Genomic DNA, 17,095 nt, shown 5'->3' with positions numbered 1-17,095 from the left:
TTGGGCCCAGTCCTGCACTTCCTTGGTCTCGGCGGAGGCCTGTCTCGTTGGTCTTGGAGGCCTCTTACGGCATCTCGATGGTCTTGGAGGACTCCTACAGCATCTCGTTGGTGTCAGTGGAGACCTGCACCAGCACTTTTAAGAGCTTGCCAGGGGAGCCAACGTGAGATTTGGTTTTGAACCGTGTATCTGTGGTAGCACGGTCATCGCGAGGGGTTTGGTAGTAATACAGCCTCAGCCCCAGCCAGGACTTAGAGAATCCAGAGTACTTTTTAATCGGATGCGGGGTGGTAGAGACGCACTCATGTGTGCGAAATCCAAACGGCTGGGCCCCGCTTTCGTTTCCTGAGGCTGTGCAGCAAAGCACCACAAGCTGAGTGGCTTACACAACAGGAGCACATCGTCCCACGGTCTGCAGGCCAGAAGCCCGAGACCAAGGTGGCTGCTTTGAGGGCAGGGAGGGGACTGTGTGCCAGGCCCCTTTCCCTGTGTCCCCGCACAGTCTTCCCTCCGTGTATCCCTGTGTCCCAATTTCCCTTTGGTATGAGGACACCAATCTTACTGGGTCACGGCTCACCCTAATAACCTTATTTAAGTTGATTACCTTTATAAGGACCTCTAGTAGAATTATCCCATCCCATGTGCTCTTGTCTCATGGCCTCTGTAATCTTTCCACACTTACTGATTTTGCATGGCTCTATTTCAGACTAGGCCATCAGCAGGTCAAAGGCAGGGCTGGGTCCTATCTAACTCTTCATCCTTTCTGCCTGGCTCACGGTAAACGCTCATTCACAGACAATATTGGTTCTAAAATGAATGAAATACCTTAAGAATCAACCAAAGCCCCAAATCATCATATTAAAAGTCCCTAACTTTTAGACCAGTTGCTGATGAGCAGGCAAAGAGAACTATCAATGGTGGAGATTTAAAAAAAAAAAAGTAATTCAATGGCTTCCACTCTCTGCTCTTCAGTAATTCTAGGCCACCTTGGGGAATCACCTGCCCAAAAGAGGCTAAGACTCAGTGGGGTTGGAGGAAAATGCCTGATTGGAAGACGAAACTCCTCCCAGCCCTCCCTCCAAGTTCTCATGACACTCACATGCCTCGCCCTACTCTGCCTGCCTACCTGCTTCACTTCCCAAAATCCGGACAACCATGCTGACGTTGCCACTCCAGTCCCCATTTATTTTTTAACAAGCGGCTGCCAAAGCATGCTCATGAAATCTTGATCTCACAGGGACTGGGGAAACAACTGTGTCCTGAGAAAGACAAGATATCCATGCTTCCTAAGTGCCACGCAGTCCCAGCTGGAGTGCACATTTCCCAGGCCGTGGCCACCTCCTCCCAAAGTCAGGCATGTGTTAGAGGGCTTTTTCCCTTTAAAGTACGTGAACACAAGGACAGTGGCTTTCTTTGGGCTCTATTGCAAGTCATCCTGAATGGTTTTTTTTTTTTTTAAAGATTTTATTTATTTATTCAACAGAGAGATAGAGACAGCCAGTGAGAGAGAGAACACAAGCAAGGGGAGTGGGAGAGGAAGAAGCAGGCTCATAGCAGAAGAGCCTGATGTGGGGCTCGATCCCATAACGCCGGGATCACACCCTGAGCTGAAGGCAGACGCTTAACCGCTGTGCCACTCAGGCGCCCCCTGAATGTTTTTTTCAATAACTAAAGTCTAGATCGTTTCAACTCAAATCCCAATAAGTCCTTTTTACGTTTGGTTTCCCACCTCCCTTTCACACAGAACACATGGCACATTTAACCAACAAATACGGTGCTTATTTATTTCTAATAACAGATGCATCTTTTTTTTAAGTTAGAGTTAACAGGGGAAATGTTAAAAGGAAAAAAATGAAGTCAGTGCTGAATGAATTAATATCAGGTAGGTTGCTGATCGTCAGGGCAGGTAAACATGGAGCTGGAGCCAGGGTAATTATAGTCTGGCCATAATATTATCAGCTGGGGGTACATACTCTCTTGTAAGTTTGTTCTGGGATGTGCGGTCCTCCTGCTCGCTCTCTTTCTTCCCCAAAGATAGAACATATCCCCTTGCAAATATATGCTTTTACTTTCCCCCTGAGAGTTGGTTATTCATGTCTCACAATGTTCCACCCCATGCCCCGCCAAAAAAAAGATTGAGTATGGTAAGTATGCTAGGTGAGCTCACACATACTCCATTCTTAAAAACACAAGGACATGGAAATTATTTTCTCTTGACCTTGGTTTTTTAAGGGCAGGGCTCTCCCACTCTAAATTCATCTTTCTATGCCTTCCCTCCCCTTCCTCCTCCTTTTCTCAGCTGATATTACATGATGTACTCTGCTTCCTAGATCTGAAAATCTGTGATAAGCTTGAGCTAAGAGAAGCTGCTGGCATTTATGAATGCTTGCAAAAGTCCATTTGCTAATGCCATCAAATAGAAAATGAATTTGGAGGAGGAAAGACAAACAGGCAGTAGAACATGAACTCATTTGAAGTTTTAAAAAATTAGATTTACTCTATTATAAACTTAGAGGATTTTTCCCCAATTCATCTCTGTTGTAAAGAGATATTTTAAGGGTCATTGTAAGGAAGAATATTGCTTTTTTTCCTACATTCAAGGATGCCACAAATATATCTTCTGCTCAGAGAGGGGGAAAAAAAGCAATAATGCTGCCTCTTTTCTATGGGAAAAAGGCAGCTTCTTATTTTTATGTTAAAGACTTGTCAAGACACTTATATTTTTCATAGCATTAAAAGTTATTTTTTTATTCTGCTTAATTGTTCATTGAGATTTCAAAACCAAATCTGCCTCCTTGCCAAATATCTTTGTAATATGTACATTTCACACTGGCTTATTATAATAGGTTTTCTCGTGGGATCTAGCATTCTGGCATCTGCTTTGTTATGATATTATAACAATAATTAACATTTAGCACTTACTGTACAGCCAGCCTTTGATCCATATTTTTAACAAAATGCAATAACAATGCTCTTTCACACAGCATCTTTCATCCCAGGGCCTCAAAGTAGTTGGCAGCATCATATTATAACCCAAGATAGTTGTATTCACTCCTGAAATCCTCCCAACGCCCCCGTGGGGTCTGTACACAGCAGGCATCTTCCTTAGGGGATGGGAAGGGAAGAAAGGTCAAATGAACTGCCAGGCGGCAAGAGAAGGGCGGCAGAGCCAGGAATAGAATCCAGTTCATGTGCTCTCTTGGTCAGAGATTCCAATGTTTCCATGTACTTATTTTTAAATAAAGGAAATGGGGAGAGAGCAGTGAGAAGGACCAAGCTTATCGTAACAGGGATTCAGATATATCTTGAAAGTTGTGCTATGTCTTATGAAATGAATCCTCAGAAACAAAACTCTAGATTATGAGATGTCTATGCAACAAATATTAACGAGAGCCTACGTTGTGCCCCATGTCAGGTCTCTCCTGAGTCTCTTGCCTTTACAGGGAGGTCAGGAGGCATATGAATGACTCCAAGAACTGTCATTTGCAGTCTGTCTAATCAGGGCACCAAGGAGCATTGCTCATATGCAACGCTGTTGATTAAATGGCCAATGTGGATCAATTTTACCCAAAACCCTACCCTTTTCTGTTTTTCTCCTGTGAGTTGCAACTCTTAACTCCTAGGCATCTTTATAGTAGAAGAAGCATATCACTGTGTTGAATTTGGGGGGATAGTTAGCCGTGATGATAAGCCAAAAGAAGCCGGTGGTCACTCTCAAATTCAGAAGGATGAACATGCTATTATAGGAAGAGTAATCATCTATATAGTTAATGAATGCTTAAGAAATATGGGCAAGTTCTCATCCTACTTAGCTTCAGTCCGGTTTACAAAATCTCAGGTAAATGTAAAGGTACAGATCATAGGCAGAATTGGCGTGAAATGAGGGAGGCCACGTGCTTGCCACAAAGACCGCCTACATTACCCCTGGAGTGAATTGCAGTAAAACTACAGAACGACTGGGAAAGACAAGTGGCTCCAATGTGGATGAAATAATGTTGACATAGCACATGATACACTAACTCATTGAATGCTCCAACAACCCTATGAGACAGAAGCTCTTATTATCCTCACTTATGGGTGAAGAAGCTGAGGTTGACAGAGTTTACGTATATTGCCCCAAATTACAGAGCCAGGAAGGAAGGAACGGAAGCAGTGTGACTCAAGATGCACTTGGAGTCATGAATTCCTGCAGCTTTCTGTTGAAAATACCTACAGCCTCCAGAAAGTAGTTTAGGTGTAGTTGTTCATAATGATGGTCAGTAGTCATTGCAGTATGGCAGCTAGCATGTGTTAGCAGGTGCTGTGTGCCAGGCACTGTTCTAAACTCTTTATATCTAAGGGTAGCTTTACAGCAACCCTGTCAGGCCTAATTGTTATATTATCCCGCATTGAATGGTTGAAGAAACTAAGTCCCAGGCTAATGTAGCTAGCGAGTGGTTTCTGTAATGAATCTGTTTGCATAAAACTATTTGCTATGCCCTTGCCCTTTTTCTCAACAAGAGAGGGAAAGAAAAAAACAATATCAATGGTTTGATCTGATTCTGGAACAGTGGCAGCACCAAAGGAAAAAAGGCCGGCGTCCACTCTTGCAACTCTTGTCTGTCCCTTCCAAGTGCATGAAACACCATGACACATACTATTCGCTGACCCTGCAGGGGGGCCCTGCTTCCATCCCCGCTAAAATGAGAACAAACACTTTGAGAAATAAATGATTCAATACAGCACATTCCAGGCTAGTCCATAAAGAAAACATCCAATTCAATTTTAAAATGAATTTAGTCCAGATCTACGTTTTTACCAATACCATATGCATTTGCTGGACCTTCGTTTTAGTAGATTCTCATTCCACATGTAAATAAAAATAATAGTGCCCATCAGAGCAGATCTCTGAACAGGATACTCCTTTATAACAAGACATATAGCAGAAAAATGTGTTTGGCTGTGCTCCAACACCCCAGAGTTGCTGTGGGAACCAGAGGCATATAAACTCCTCAGGAAGCTCTTACCCCCACACAGTCCAGCAGCCTCTCTGAACTGAACATCAGAGACCACAGCAATGAGAAACCCAAGGAAGGTTTCACGTCTTGTGACTTGGGGCAGTAAGCTATGGGAAGTTATAAATATTTTCACTTACAGAGAACTATCAAGTGCAGCCTCGCACATTGGCACCAACTCGCGTTGCTGACTTGAATCTCGTTTCATCTTAAAAAGAAGTTTCACCATTTGAATAAATTTGAAAACGATTCAAATTAGACTGATGTAAGTCATTATAACTTGTCCCCATGGGAAGGCATTCTCGTGGTCCATGACAGCATATCATGCCCTGGAATAACTTCTATAGAAAGGGTCTTCATACCATTGTCTTTCTTTAAAAAAGAACTCATACAATGCACAGTGTTTGATATAAAAGTTTCACTATAAAAGCAATGAAGGAAATCATGGATGGTCTGAACAAGAAACAAATGTTCTTTGCATGGATTCTAAAACCAAGGCAATGTTGAGAGGTCTCTGGGAGCACACTGATGGTTCGATTCAATCAGAAGAAAATAAAGCATGCCATAAAGTCACATGTGGAAATGTAGGTGGTGTCCTAGAACAGGGAGTCCTGATTAAATGAAGCGTCTGAGCATCATGTATTCACAGCTAAGAAAACCACATGGCGGCTTCAGAAAGGTGTTAAGATTCTGTCCCCAAAACACAAATCAGCTGCAGTTTCTACGTGTGGAGCCAGCAGCACCTTCTCTGGAACCTTCCAGGACTGCCTCTTACTGGGTAGTAGGAGTGAAATGATCATATTGTTTCTCAGGCTGCTGAAAAATTCTAGGGAAAAATGCTCCATCTGTAGCATGTGTTGTTTATGATTCGACTCTGTATCCTTCCACATTCATGTTTCTCCAAACTTCCTCTGGGCATCAGGTACAAACGGAGGTGGCAAATGCTAGCAAGAAGAAAAAAAAAAATGGCTGTCGCTCAGCAATTCAGACAGAGTATAATCCACTTGGAAATCAAGAAGTCCCTCTCCTGTTCCTGTTCATAATTCTAGAGAAAAAAAAATTTCAGATTTTGACCTCAAGTTTGCAACCATCGTTTGTTCAGATAATATGTTGGTTAATCAAAATCATTAAAGCTAAATATTAGAAGAAGAATAAAATTGGTTACATGGCACGGGAAGCTGGGCTTGGATGAAAATGCTCTGATCTACAAAAAACTGGAATTTAATGTCTTGTGCAGCTTGCTGATCTGTCTGCCTGCAGATCACTCACGCACACTGTGTAGAGGCCCAGCGGCATTGCTGAGACCTCTGCCCACTCCAGAGATTCCGCCTTCTGGCAGCACCCAAGTTTGCAAGATCGTATCCATTCTTGAGGAGCAGTAATCTCAAAATTAGGACCTAGCTTGGTATGTTCACTAAAAAGGAAGCTGAGTCATTTACCTGACCCTGAATGGAGATTTGGGGAAGAGTGAGAAATCAGGTCCCCCGCAGTCGGAGAAGAGGGTGACTGGGAGCCTCTGCACAGATCTATTAATATGAAAATTTATGTAATGTGATTGGCTGTTTCTCTTCACACAGTGGAGTAAGAATCAGGAGAGATTATTTTGCAGAATGATAACCTTCCCTATCTAGTAACCCTAGGGAGATCTGGAAAAGTATGAATTTTGATTTGAACAATAATGAACTGGTAAGTGATACAGCTTTTGGCTGGATAATGACTATATTAATTTGCTGGTTCTGGTGTTAAACCCAAACAGAGGCCCTGAAGAGATAGGACTGTTATCTAAGCAACAATTAATATGCTGAGTATGCTATTTAGAAATAGCCCCCGAGTTCTGCTCTGCCATCATGAACAGAACTTTTATTCCTTGGGCATCTTTATAAATTCTCATAAAAATTTAATGAATGGGGTATAATCTAAAGGAGACTAGGGTTGTCAGTTACAAACGTGCCAGTTTCAATTTTAGTTTTAGACCTCAAAGTCAAAAAACATATCGAGTGGGAGAAACTGTCCCTCTATTCCGATGTACTTTAATTTCCCCGATTTAGGGAAAATGGCTTTGCTGCGATAGAAAGATTGAATTTTACCTCTGCCTGGCATTGTGTCAGCAGGGTAGACCCTTATCTGTTAATTTGCCAGTGAGATGATTTTTTTCAATGGCACTTTTTCCTCCCCACAGTGAGGGGAAAAAAAATGCTTTCAAGTTTAATTTGATTGTTGAAAGGCAGTAAAGGACAAAGCTGAACTTTATGCATACTAAGGGTTTATCACTCCATTTGCCAGGCTTAAAGCAGTCCGTGTAGCTAGTGCCCTTAGGACTGTTTGAATTGTATATAACTCCTGGGGAAAAAAGACTACCTGACCAGCACAAGGGGCAGCCTTATCAGCGGCTGAATTGCAGCCCAGCAGCATAATTATTCTCTATCGGATTGGAGGAAATTCCAGGACTTTGTGGAAAGCAGTTGTATTATGTTCAGGGCTCTCCTCTCAAAAGGGATTCTAGGGCATTGGGTGCAGAGGAATGCCATTTGGGGAGTGTTTGAAGGTTGTGCATTCTCTGGGCTGCTCACACCGCTGGTTCTGTCCAGGGGTGCCGTGAATTCCAGGTCTGGGTACCGTGCCTGCCTGTGTGCGGAGGAAAGACCCCAATGCTGAGCGTGGCTCCATGATGCTGCGGAAAAGGAAGGCAAAGGCCGAGCCCTGCTTTGAGACAGNGGGGGGGGGGGGGGGGGGGGGGGGGGGGGGGGAATGGAGTGTCTAGTCTTTGCGGTACCCCACAGCATCTTACTCCAGAATCTGTTTATGCACGGGGAACAGGAAGGAGGGAAAGGGACTCCCCCTCCCCCACCCCAACCCGTGGCTCCTCTCTAACTCTGTCACTGGGGGGCTGTAGACAGAGAAGCCTATGCAGGCGCCCAGCAGGCCAACTTCCTGTGCAACAAATCCAGTCCACCTGACATTTGCTAATCGGCTAGATGCTCTCCCTTCTTCACCCTCTGCTTTCACATCTGGAAGTTGGGGTAGTGCAAGGGTCTGCTCTACAGGGCTGTTTGGCTGTTAAAGCTCCCTGCAAGGGCTCCACAGGCTGCCAGTGGTCACTGCTACTGTCACTGATGATGCATGTTCCTGAGTCTCCCACATCCCTCTTTCAGATCTATGGGGCCCCACAGTTATGTTTCCATGGGTGCTGGTCACCCCCTCTTGCTAAACAAGCTCTTGGTGGACCTGGACCAGGACCTGGCAATGCTGATGTGAAGACAAAATAGGGTGGCTGGGCCCCACCTCTTCAGCACCCTTTCTGCACCTCAATTTTTAAAAAAAAAGGATGTTAAAGAAGGACCCCAATACTACCAGCCCCAAAGGGCTGTTGAAAGGTTCAAAGTGTGATAACAATAAAAATAATTTCATACATTCGAAAGCACTTCTCAAGTGTCTTTTACTGTATATTGGGCATGTAAACATATTTGCCAATTGTTTGAATTCATGACACTAATTCTATGGGCTCTCCTGAATCAATGAGAAACTTATTTTGAAATAGGATACTCTTACTGGTCCAGTTGCCCATGGTAAAGGATAAGAAATCTTTTTTTTTTTTAAAGATTTTATTTATTTATTTGACAGAGATAGAGACAGCCAGCGAGAGAGGGAACACAAGCAGGGGGAGTGGGAGAGGAAGAAGCAGGCTCACAGCAGAGGAGCCCGATGTGGGGCTTGATCCCATAACGCCGGGATCACGCCCTGAGCCAAAGGCAGACGCTTAACTGCTGTGCCACCCAGGCGCCCCAAGGATAAGAAATCTGATAGACTTCCCTCCTCTTCTGCTCCCCTCCCCCTTCTCTCCTCCCCAACCCTCTTCCTGCTCCCCTCCCCACCTCTTCTTCCTGCTCCCCTCCTGCTCTGCCTCTCCTCTTCCTCCTCCTCTGTACTGGGCTCATCTCTGCAATACAGTCAAAGGTCCCTTCCTACCTTGACTACCTTCAAACCTTCAGTGACACACAAGGACCTGAAAGGACCTGAGAGTGGTCTCAGGTTGATCCCAAGCCACCTTGAGTTGCCCTTGAAAGGGCACAGATTCATTTCAAAGAGCATTTGAAAGAATCAAACAGGAAAGCATCTTCAAAGGAAAGAATCCTTTTGTTGTCTGTGAAGCTGTTCTTCCTTCCAGGCTAACAAACTTTCACATCAATGATCACATTGACCCCGTACCAATCCTAGGACGCAGGTATGATCAGCTTGGCTTTGTGGATGGTGAAACTGAAGACACAGCCGCTAGATGACCTGCCAGCACTCAACAAAGGCCTTTTGAAAACTGGGAGAAAGCTAATCAGGCAGTCCTCTTGGCACCAAGCCCTCCAGAGAAGGGGAGAATAGACCCTGGGATGTGTGGGCTAGTCACTTTCTCCCCAAAGGTGAAAATATCAAATCAAATCTGTTTAATGAGCTACAACATGAAGATAGGGTGCAGCCCTTGGTGCTTCTGAGCCCAATGGGTCAGAGAGTCCACCAGAGAAAGTGGAGCATAATGAGGGGCAACTAGGGACTACCTGCGCACGCCATGTCGCGGGCGCCCCACCCCCGGCGGGACACACCACAGACATGGACTCTACTGCACATTCTCCTGGCCTCTCTTGACTCTAAGCTAGTAAGCACGCCACTCACAGAACAGCCTTCTGCAAGCAAATACTCCTTCCCCGTCTTCGTGGAGCCCTGCCCTGGGGGCCTGCTGCCTGGGAGTCCTCCAAAGGCTTACACCGAGTGTAAGATGTGCCCCTCCATTCATCCATCTCCCACACGGAGCGCCCTAGTCTGCGGAGCTAGCCATGCCCCCTGTGACTTCTCTCTCCCATGGCCAGGTTTCCTCCAGCTCTCTGTACTGTGCAGGCTCCGTCTTTTCCAAAATGGATCCTTCCTGCCCAAACACCATTCCCCCACTCTAAACACACTTGTTCAATGGCTACATATTTATGGAGGTCTCCTGTGCCAGGCACAGTGATGGGGGAGCATGTTGGGACCCCTTACTGATATCCGTCTTGAACACTGTGTATGGTACTCAATACTGATTCCAGCTTTGTGTCTGAGTACCAAAGGCCTAGCACCCCTTTTCCCTGGAAGCCCAGAGTGCAGGGTAGAGACTTTGGGATAGAAAGAACAGAGGCGAACATGGGTTCGCAGCTCAGCACGGCCCAGGACGGACCTCTCTACAGGGGCTGCAAAGCATTCCCTGCTCTGAGTACCTGGGTCTCACCAACTCTAGCTTGCCCTGCTGGCTGACTGCTGCCCGGCCTGCCCATCAGCCCCTGTCTGGCTCCAGACAGACTATCAAAAGCACATGAAAATCACCAATGTCTGATCATTTTGTCAGCTAGCCGCTGTAACAGAATTTAGCCATTAGCTGACCTTATTATTTGATGGCCCACAGGCACCCTCCTTGTCTTCTGGAGGAATGTGCTCTCCAGGGACTGATACCCTCCAGGAGGCATCTTCATTACTGGCATTTGTGTTCCAAATTTGAACTTGCATTTCTGCAGGTCCCTCTAGGTACATTAGCACACATTTTCTCAGTTAATTTGCACAACAATGCTATGCAGGAGGTATACTGTCCTTAATGTTACAGGAAACCAGACCCTGAGGGTGAAGGACTGGTTGGGGCCACACAGCTGGGGGGCTGGAGGTCTCAGGCTCATGTGCAATCTCTCCTTGCAGAGCTTGGAAGAGACTGAGGCTGTTTACTTCTTCCGTCCCTTTACAGAGAACTACGGGATTTAGCAGAGGGTGCTTTCATCCTTACCAGGCTCTGGAAAAAGGTGGGGTCAAGAAGAGCCTCCAGGGGCTGTGAAGAAGGAAGAGAACAGATACTTCAAGTCCCATCTACTTTTTGTGCGATTTAGTGAAAGGTATTAAGAGACCCCTGATTGAGTGAAATCATCAGCTATTTACCAAGCATCTCCCTTGTGCCTAGTACGAGACCAATAAAACAGTCTTTGGATACATTTCAATTTAGAATTGTGGGCCAGCACGGAGTGGGTTGGGTGGGGGTAGGAAAATGATGAACCGCCTTACCCCTGCCTTATTCCCTTTTTCCCTTATTATTTGGCCAAAGTAAGCAATTGGCTGTCCCCTCCTCCCAATGTCCACGCCCACCACATGCTGCCTCAGACACGGTCCATATGCTCCCATATCTGTGCCTCTGCATGGACCGTTCCTTCTGTTTGGGATGCCGTTGACTCAGCCTTTCCCATCTAATTACTGCCCACCCTACACAGCAACTCTAAATGCCTGAGACTGCTCTCACCCAGAATTTTTTCTTTCTTTCTTTTTTTTAAACGGAAGTATAATTAACACACAGTGTTCTATTAGCTCCGATGTACAATATAATGATTCGACAGTTCTATACGTTACATCTAGGATTCTTCTCTGATCGTCCACAACCGGATGCCATCTCTCCTTCCTTCAGTAAAACCCCAAAGGACTACTCATGTCTCCTCTCGGCATTCACGTCCCATTTTGTCTTTGTGCAAAGATACCTCCACCTCCCCTGGCCAGTTTGCATGTGCGCACATGTGCACACACACACACATGCACACACACCCTGGACTGAGATGTCAGGGGCTATCGTTCCTACGTACAAAAAAAAAAGAAAAGGCTTTCAGCAGATGCCATAATTATCCACATAGTAAATGTCCAGTAAGTGCTGACCGAAGTCCCCTTGGTAAGATCCCTAGAAGGCAGTGAGTCGTGGGGCGAGGCCTGGAGGCTAAGCACTACACGTAGGGTGTGTGGTGTGGCTAACAGTATGCCTCGCCCACATTCACACCTGCATCCACCATCCCATCAACACCACCCCTGACTATGTGTGGGAACTCCAGACTTCTCTGAAGGTCCAGCCTGAGTCCAACACTCTCCACGGACTCATCTGGAACCTTCACGGGGCCCACGTCTCAATTCAACTTCTCCCTCTGCCCAGTCTCACTCTTGTCCCCTCCTTTCCATAGGTGTCAATCCCAGGAGGCCTCCTTTGTCATCGATGTCCTGCAAGAGCAATGTGGGGCCAAGTGCGAACGCTCCGAACACTCTGAACAAGGAGACAGAGCAGGTGGTTGCTTTATCAGGTGTGGGCAGCCATGCTTCGGCCCCTTCCCGCCCACATCCACCACAGGGGCTCCCAGATCCCCTGCCTGTCCTCTCCTCTCTGTGTCTCTCTCACAGAGGTAAGCTCTGTGTCTAGTCGTGGTGCAGGTGGTAGTTATCCAGATGGTATGAGGCAAAGTGGGCCAAAAGGCTCTCTGCCCACAAATGCCTCCCATGGACCAAGCCTGGGACTGCGATTCCCACCATTACCATCAGTTCTTAGGGGGGTGGACATAAGCTCCCCAGAGCATGGAGGGGTGGGTAGGATACATGCACACAACAAAATGAGAGACACATTGGAAAGGGGACTTGGAGGAGGTGACACGTGGAAAGGACATTTCAGGGGACACCCGGCTGGAGAAAAGCCCAGAATTGAAACTTGTGTTCCTGCTACTATTCAGAGTTTGGGTCACACTTTTAATTACAGGAGTGCAACATGCAATGAACACCCATGGGTGATCATTACTGGTTCCATTTTTAACATACTGAGAGGTGGGCATGGAGCGGTTCACTCGGTGCTGCTAAGTGGGAGCCAAGCTTTGGCAGTCTTCAGATTTCAAACCCACTGCCAATTGCTTCACTAGTTTTGTTGCTTCCAGCCACAGCTGAGGCCCTCCAGTAGGCTCATGGGTCGCAAGGCTGGGGTTGGCTGGGGTCTGAGTCACACCAGTCCTCAGCACATGTGCCCATTCCTAGGCTGGTGTGTGTTCCTGAAATACAGGGACTTCTTCTTCCCCCCTACAAAAAGGGGGGTACCATAATAGGATATCTCAGTTGTTCCTCCAGATCTAAAACTCTATAGCCAGACAGACCTCTGTCTGACCTTGCTCTTCTTCTCTAGGGTTCATCACCAACAGTGGGAAGATGGATGGATATTTAAGAAGCTTAGGCTGGGCTAGTGTCCAGCTGGCTAGCCAAGGTCTGTCATGGTATCACAAATGGTGTTGCCACTTGTCCTAAAACATGAAACTCGAGGTTTTATCAAAATCCTAGATCATGCTTTATTTTCTGAGTAACTATTCAAATATACAATTAATTCAAAGTCAAAGTTTAAAAATGTTCGGGAAGTCAGGAGGATGGTTTATTTTACCCAAGTCACCCAGTCTGGGACGAGGATCATCCCCTCTTACAAATTTTGGGTTTCGCCTTCACTTAATTGACTTTGGCAGTTGGCATGCAACCTTTAAAATTTTTACCGAAATGTCAGCCTTGAAAGAAAGAAAAGATTATTTGATTAATTTAATCTAAGTGCCAACTAAAGCACAAATGTTCCCTATGGATGTATTACAACATGGGAGGTTCACAATTGATTGCTTGAGAATGAGGGAAAAAAATGAACACAGCAAAATATTTACTGGTTAAGCAAGAATAGTTTAATATATACAGAATGTCTGTCCAGAGTCCCACCTGTAGCCTCTGAACCACCAAAGCCTGGAACTGGTTCAAATTAATGAGTAAATAAAAGCAAAAACCACTGAATTTGTAAGATAAGAACAGTGGTAAGGCAAGGACATGGATTTCATCCTTCAGAAACTCAGAACTAAATAAGAATCTAAGACTACTCTGCCTTTGCTCAGTGCACAGTTGTATTGCAGGAAAGAAAAACATAACCAGAATATGACGCTGTCAGCAATTGACTCCAGGTACCATCTGCATATATCCCTGGCACTATTAATTTGCAATTAACAAGGGCCTTATGTTTTATCCCCTGCAACTCGCTGTCTTGAAGTCTGAGGGAGGGGGTTTAGCGGAAGGGAACATGCAGGTGGGTGGTGAGCCTTCTCAAAAGCAAATAATTCTGCTTTTCGATACTGAATCACTGGTATGTAAGCTGCTCTTTCAAACTAATAAAAGGTCATTTGTTGAACGGAAATGGAATATTTCCATTCTGTCATCGTGTGAAGCAAGCCCTCCAACATGCAGTAGGACATCACAGAGTTGAGCTTTGTGCCACGGGGCGGGCTGGCAATCTCTATTAGACACAGTCCTTTTTGCAAGTCCAGTGTGGTGGGCAAACTCCTAAACTTTTGAAATGGTCAGAGGGGAGCAAAATCTGCTGAAAGCCTGTGGGCGTTAAAACAGAGTGAAAAGCAAGAATTCTAGATTTGTTCATCCCTGGCTCCTGATTCTTGGGTATCCTACTTTCCTTATTTATGAAATATTAAAAAAAAAACCTTCATTGTAAGGATTGATGAGATGATTATAAAGTGTGTGGCACAAAATAAATGTACCCTACATGTGGGTTACTCTATGTCAGGCACTTTGCTACATCCTTACCTTGTTGTCTCAAAGTTTATTTACAGGTAAAAAAATACATATATATTTCAGCCAGTTATCAACAAGTCACTTTCTGGTAAGGAGAAAAATGCCATTCATACCCATGTTACTGAAAGAAATGAAAATCCAAGTGGCTTTCTCACACTGCTACACACTGCCCACGGAAAAGCTGCATTGGTCCAAAATGGAGAGTAACTTTTCTTGGTCAACGCTCTAGGACAAATTATTTCAGAGTCAAAAGGGCAGAGGTAATCCCCACACTCCAAGGACATTGATCAGAAGGACTCCTTGTCTGACTTGTTCTCCTTCTCAAAGGGAGCAATATAACTTTGGGTGATGAAATTATGTGGTGAATCCCGCTGGTGGGTGACACGGAATGGATTGAAAACCACTGCTCTTTCCTCACGTAACGTTTGGTAATAATACGTAGCAACAGAGATCTGCCGGCGTTGTTTGAATGCTGATGTAAACCAAAACAGCCGTCGATAGTAAGCTAGAAAAACAGCCTCTTGTAAGGCAGGAACTAGAATTATTTAATGAAGCCAAAATAAGTAACAACACCAAAAAAAAGGCACAGGTACTAATCATATATTCCCTCCCTGTTTTGTAGCCATGCCAGCAGGTAAGCAGGAACTCTGAACATTTCAGTTAAAATTCTCCATGACACTCAGGAAAATATAACTTCCTCCAAAGATGGAGAGAAACGCAGGTGTTTATGCATCATCCAAAAATTCTGCCACTTACAGAAAGAGCATTTCATGGTCTTCAGAGGCCAGGACACAATTCCCTTGAACACCCACTCCCGGGCCAAGACTTAGGGACATGACTCATCCGGAGTGAACAAGGCAATTTTCTGTGGGGAAAACGTGTCTCCACCCCAGATGTTAGCCAAGTCCTGCTTAATTAAGTAAAGTTCTGTGAGCCTGGACACGTACTAGCAAATGCTTTCCAGTCTCCCTGAAAAGCTGTGGGAAAAATGATGACGGGCAAAGGGGAGAGGTTGTATACTTGCATACTTGCTTGACCCTAAGACAGTAGATGAATTTCAAAGATTTGCACAAAGATAATTGATCAGGAAGTTGCAACTTTAGAAAAGAATTCTACACTTCACAAAAATGTCAGTTTAATTCGAGACGTATTTAGTGTCCCCTACCATATATATACGAAGATTGTGAAAAGAGATGTTTGCCACTGGTCAAGTGGGAAGTTAGGGGGTTGTTTTGAAACCAAGTGGACAAAAATGTCAATGAAAACATTTCTTCCCTGATACGATTTCAATTTTGTGGGAGAGTCAGCCATTGGTAACCATTACACAAGATGAAATAAATATGAACCAAAGGAAGGTTAAAGAAACTTTCTGGAGTTGGGTAGAGGAAGAACTGGTCAATTCTCAACTGGAAAAAATCTGGGAGAGGGGCTTCACTGAGACCAGTTTATAAGTCATGCCACCACTGACATTTTTTTAAAGATTTTATTTATTTGTTTATTTGAGAGAGAGAGAGAGCACATGAGTGGGGGGGTGGTGTCGGGAAGGGGGGTTGAAGCAGAGAGAGAGAGAAACTGAAACAGACTGTGCTGAGAGTGGAGCCTGACACCAGGCTTGATCTCATGACCCTGAGGTCATGACCTGAGCCAAAACCAAGAGTCAGAGGCTGAACTGACTGAGTCACCCTGGCACCCCCCCCCACCGACACTTTTATGAATACAATTCTTTCAGGCACAACTTAACTGCTTAAAACAAGTAGAAGCTTACAAGGTATTATAGATGGAATTGTGTTCCCCTCAAAAGATATGTGGGAGTCCTAATCCCCAGTACCTCTGAATGGGACCCTATTTGGAAGAAGGATCTTTACAAAAGTCATCAAGTTAAAATGAGGTGATTAGGGTGGGCCCTAATCCAAAATGACAGAGTCCTTATAAAAAGGGGACAGGGACAAGGATGCACAAAGGGAGAGCGCCATGTGAAGTTCAAGAAAAGATCAGGGTGATGCTTCACAAGCCAAGGACCACCAAGGACCACCAGTGAACCACCTGAAGGCAGGCGAGAGGCTGGAGCGGATTCAGAAGGAACTGACTCCACTGACACCTTGATCTCAGACTTCCAGGCTCCAGAGCTCTGAGAAAATAAATTTCTGCTACTTAGGTCCGTCACACTTGGTTATCGTGGCCCTAGGACACCCCTACAGCATTTTTGCCATTTTGAAAGACATTATTCCAGGGTCTTCGGCTGAAGCCCCTGTTCTCCTAAGGTGCACATGGAGATTCACTGAGGCTCAGGAAGAAATTTCTAGGACTTCTATGTGTCTTGTTAATTTAAGACTTCCTTTTTTGGCATATGTTTTAAAGGCACCATATATTAACACAATGGTATAGCGAATAGATCATAAATAATTATATGTGTACAGGATCCTTTGTTCAAAAAATATTTTCTGATAATCATAAAATTGTACATATTACTATTCAAAGTGATAAAAATCAGGCACCTGGGTGGCTCAGTCAGTTAAGCACCTGCCATCGGCTCAGGTCATGATCCCAGAGTCTTGGGATTGAGCCCCACATTGGGATCCCTGCTCAGTGGAGGGCCTGCTTCTTCCTCTGCCCCTCACCCTGCGCGTGATCTCTCTCTCGCTCACTCTCTCTCTCTGTCAAATAAATAAATAAATAAAATCTTAAAAATAAATAAAAATAAATAAAGT

At 45.0% G+C, this 17,095-nt stretch overlaps 1 long non-coding RNA gene across 2 annotated transcripts in view; it reads right to left on the bottom strand.

The window, feature by feature from the left end:
• LOC117802065 overlaps nucleotides 1–17,095 on the bottom strand; it is a 243,290-nt gene that overhangs the window by 206,899 nt on the left and 19,296 nt on the right. Inside the window, exon 5 of one of the 2 annotated variants that reach the window (XR_004625110.1) lies at nucleotides 1,627–5,938. The exons of the other annotated variant lie outside the window; for it this stretch is intronic. This is a non-coding gene — a long non-coding RNA (uncharacterized LOC117802065). Of the gene's footprint in view, nucleotides 1–1,626; nucleotides 5,939–17,095 lie in introns of those variants that run through there. 2 annotated transcript variants of the gene reach the window in all.

Source organism: Ailuropoda melanoleuca, chromosome 4 (genome assembly GCF_002007445.2).
Source record: "Ailuropoda melanoleuca isolate Jingjing chromosome 4, ASM200744v2, whole genome shotgun sequence".
NCBI lineage: Eukaryota > Metazoa > Chordata > Mammalia > Carnivora > Ursidae > Ailuropoda > Ailuropoda melanoleuca.
The sequence above is the reverse complement of the archived record's forward strand: the minus strand, read 5'-3'. Positions and strand labels throughout refer to the sequence as shown.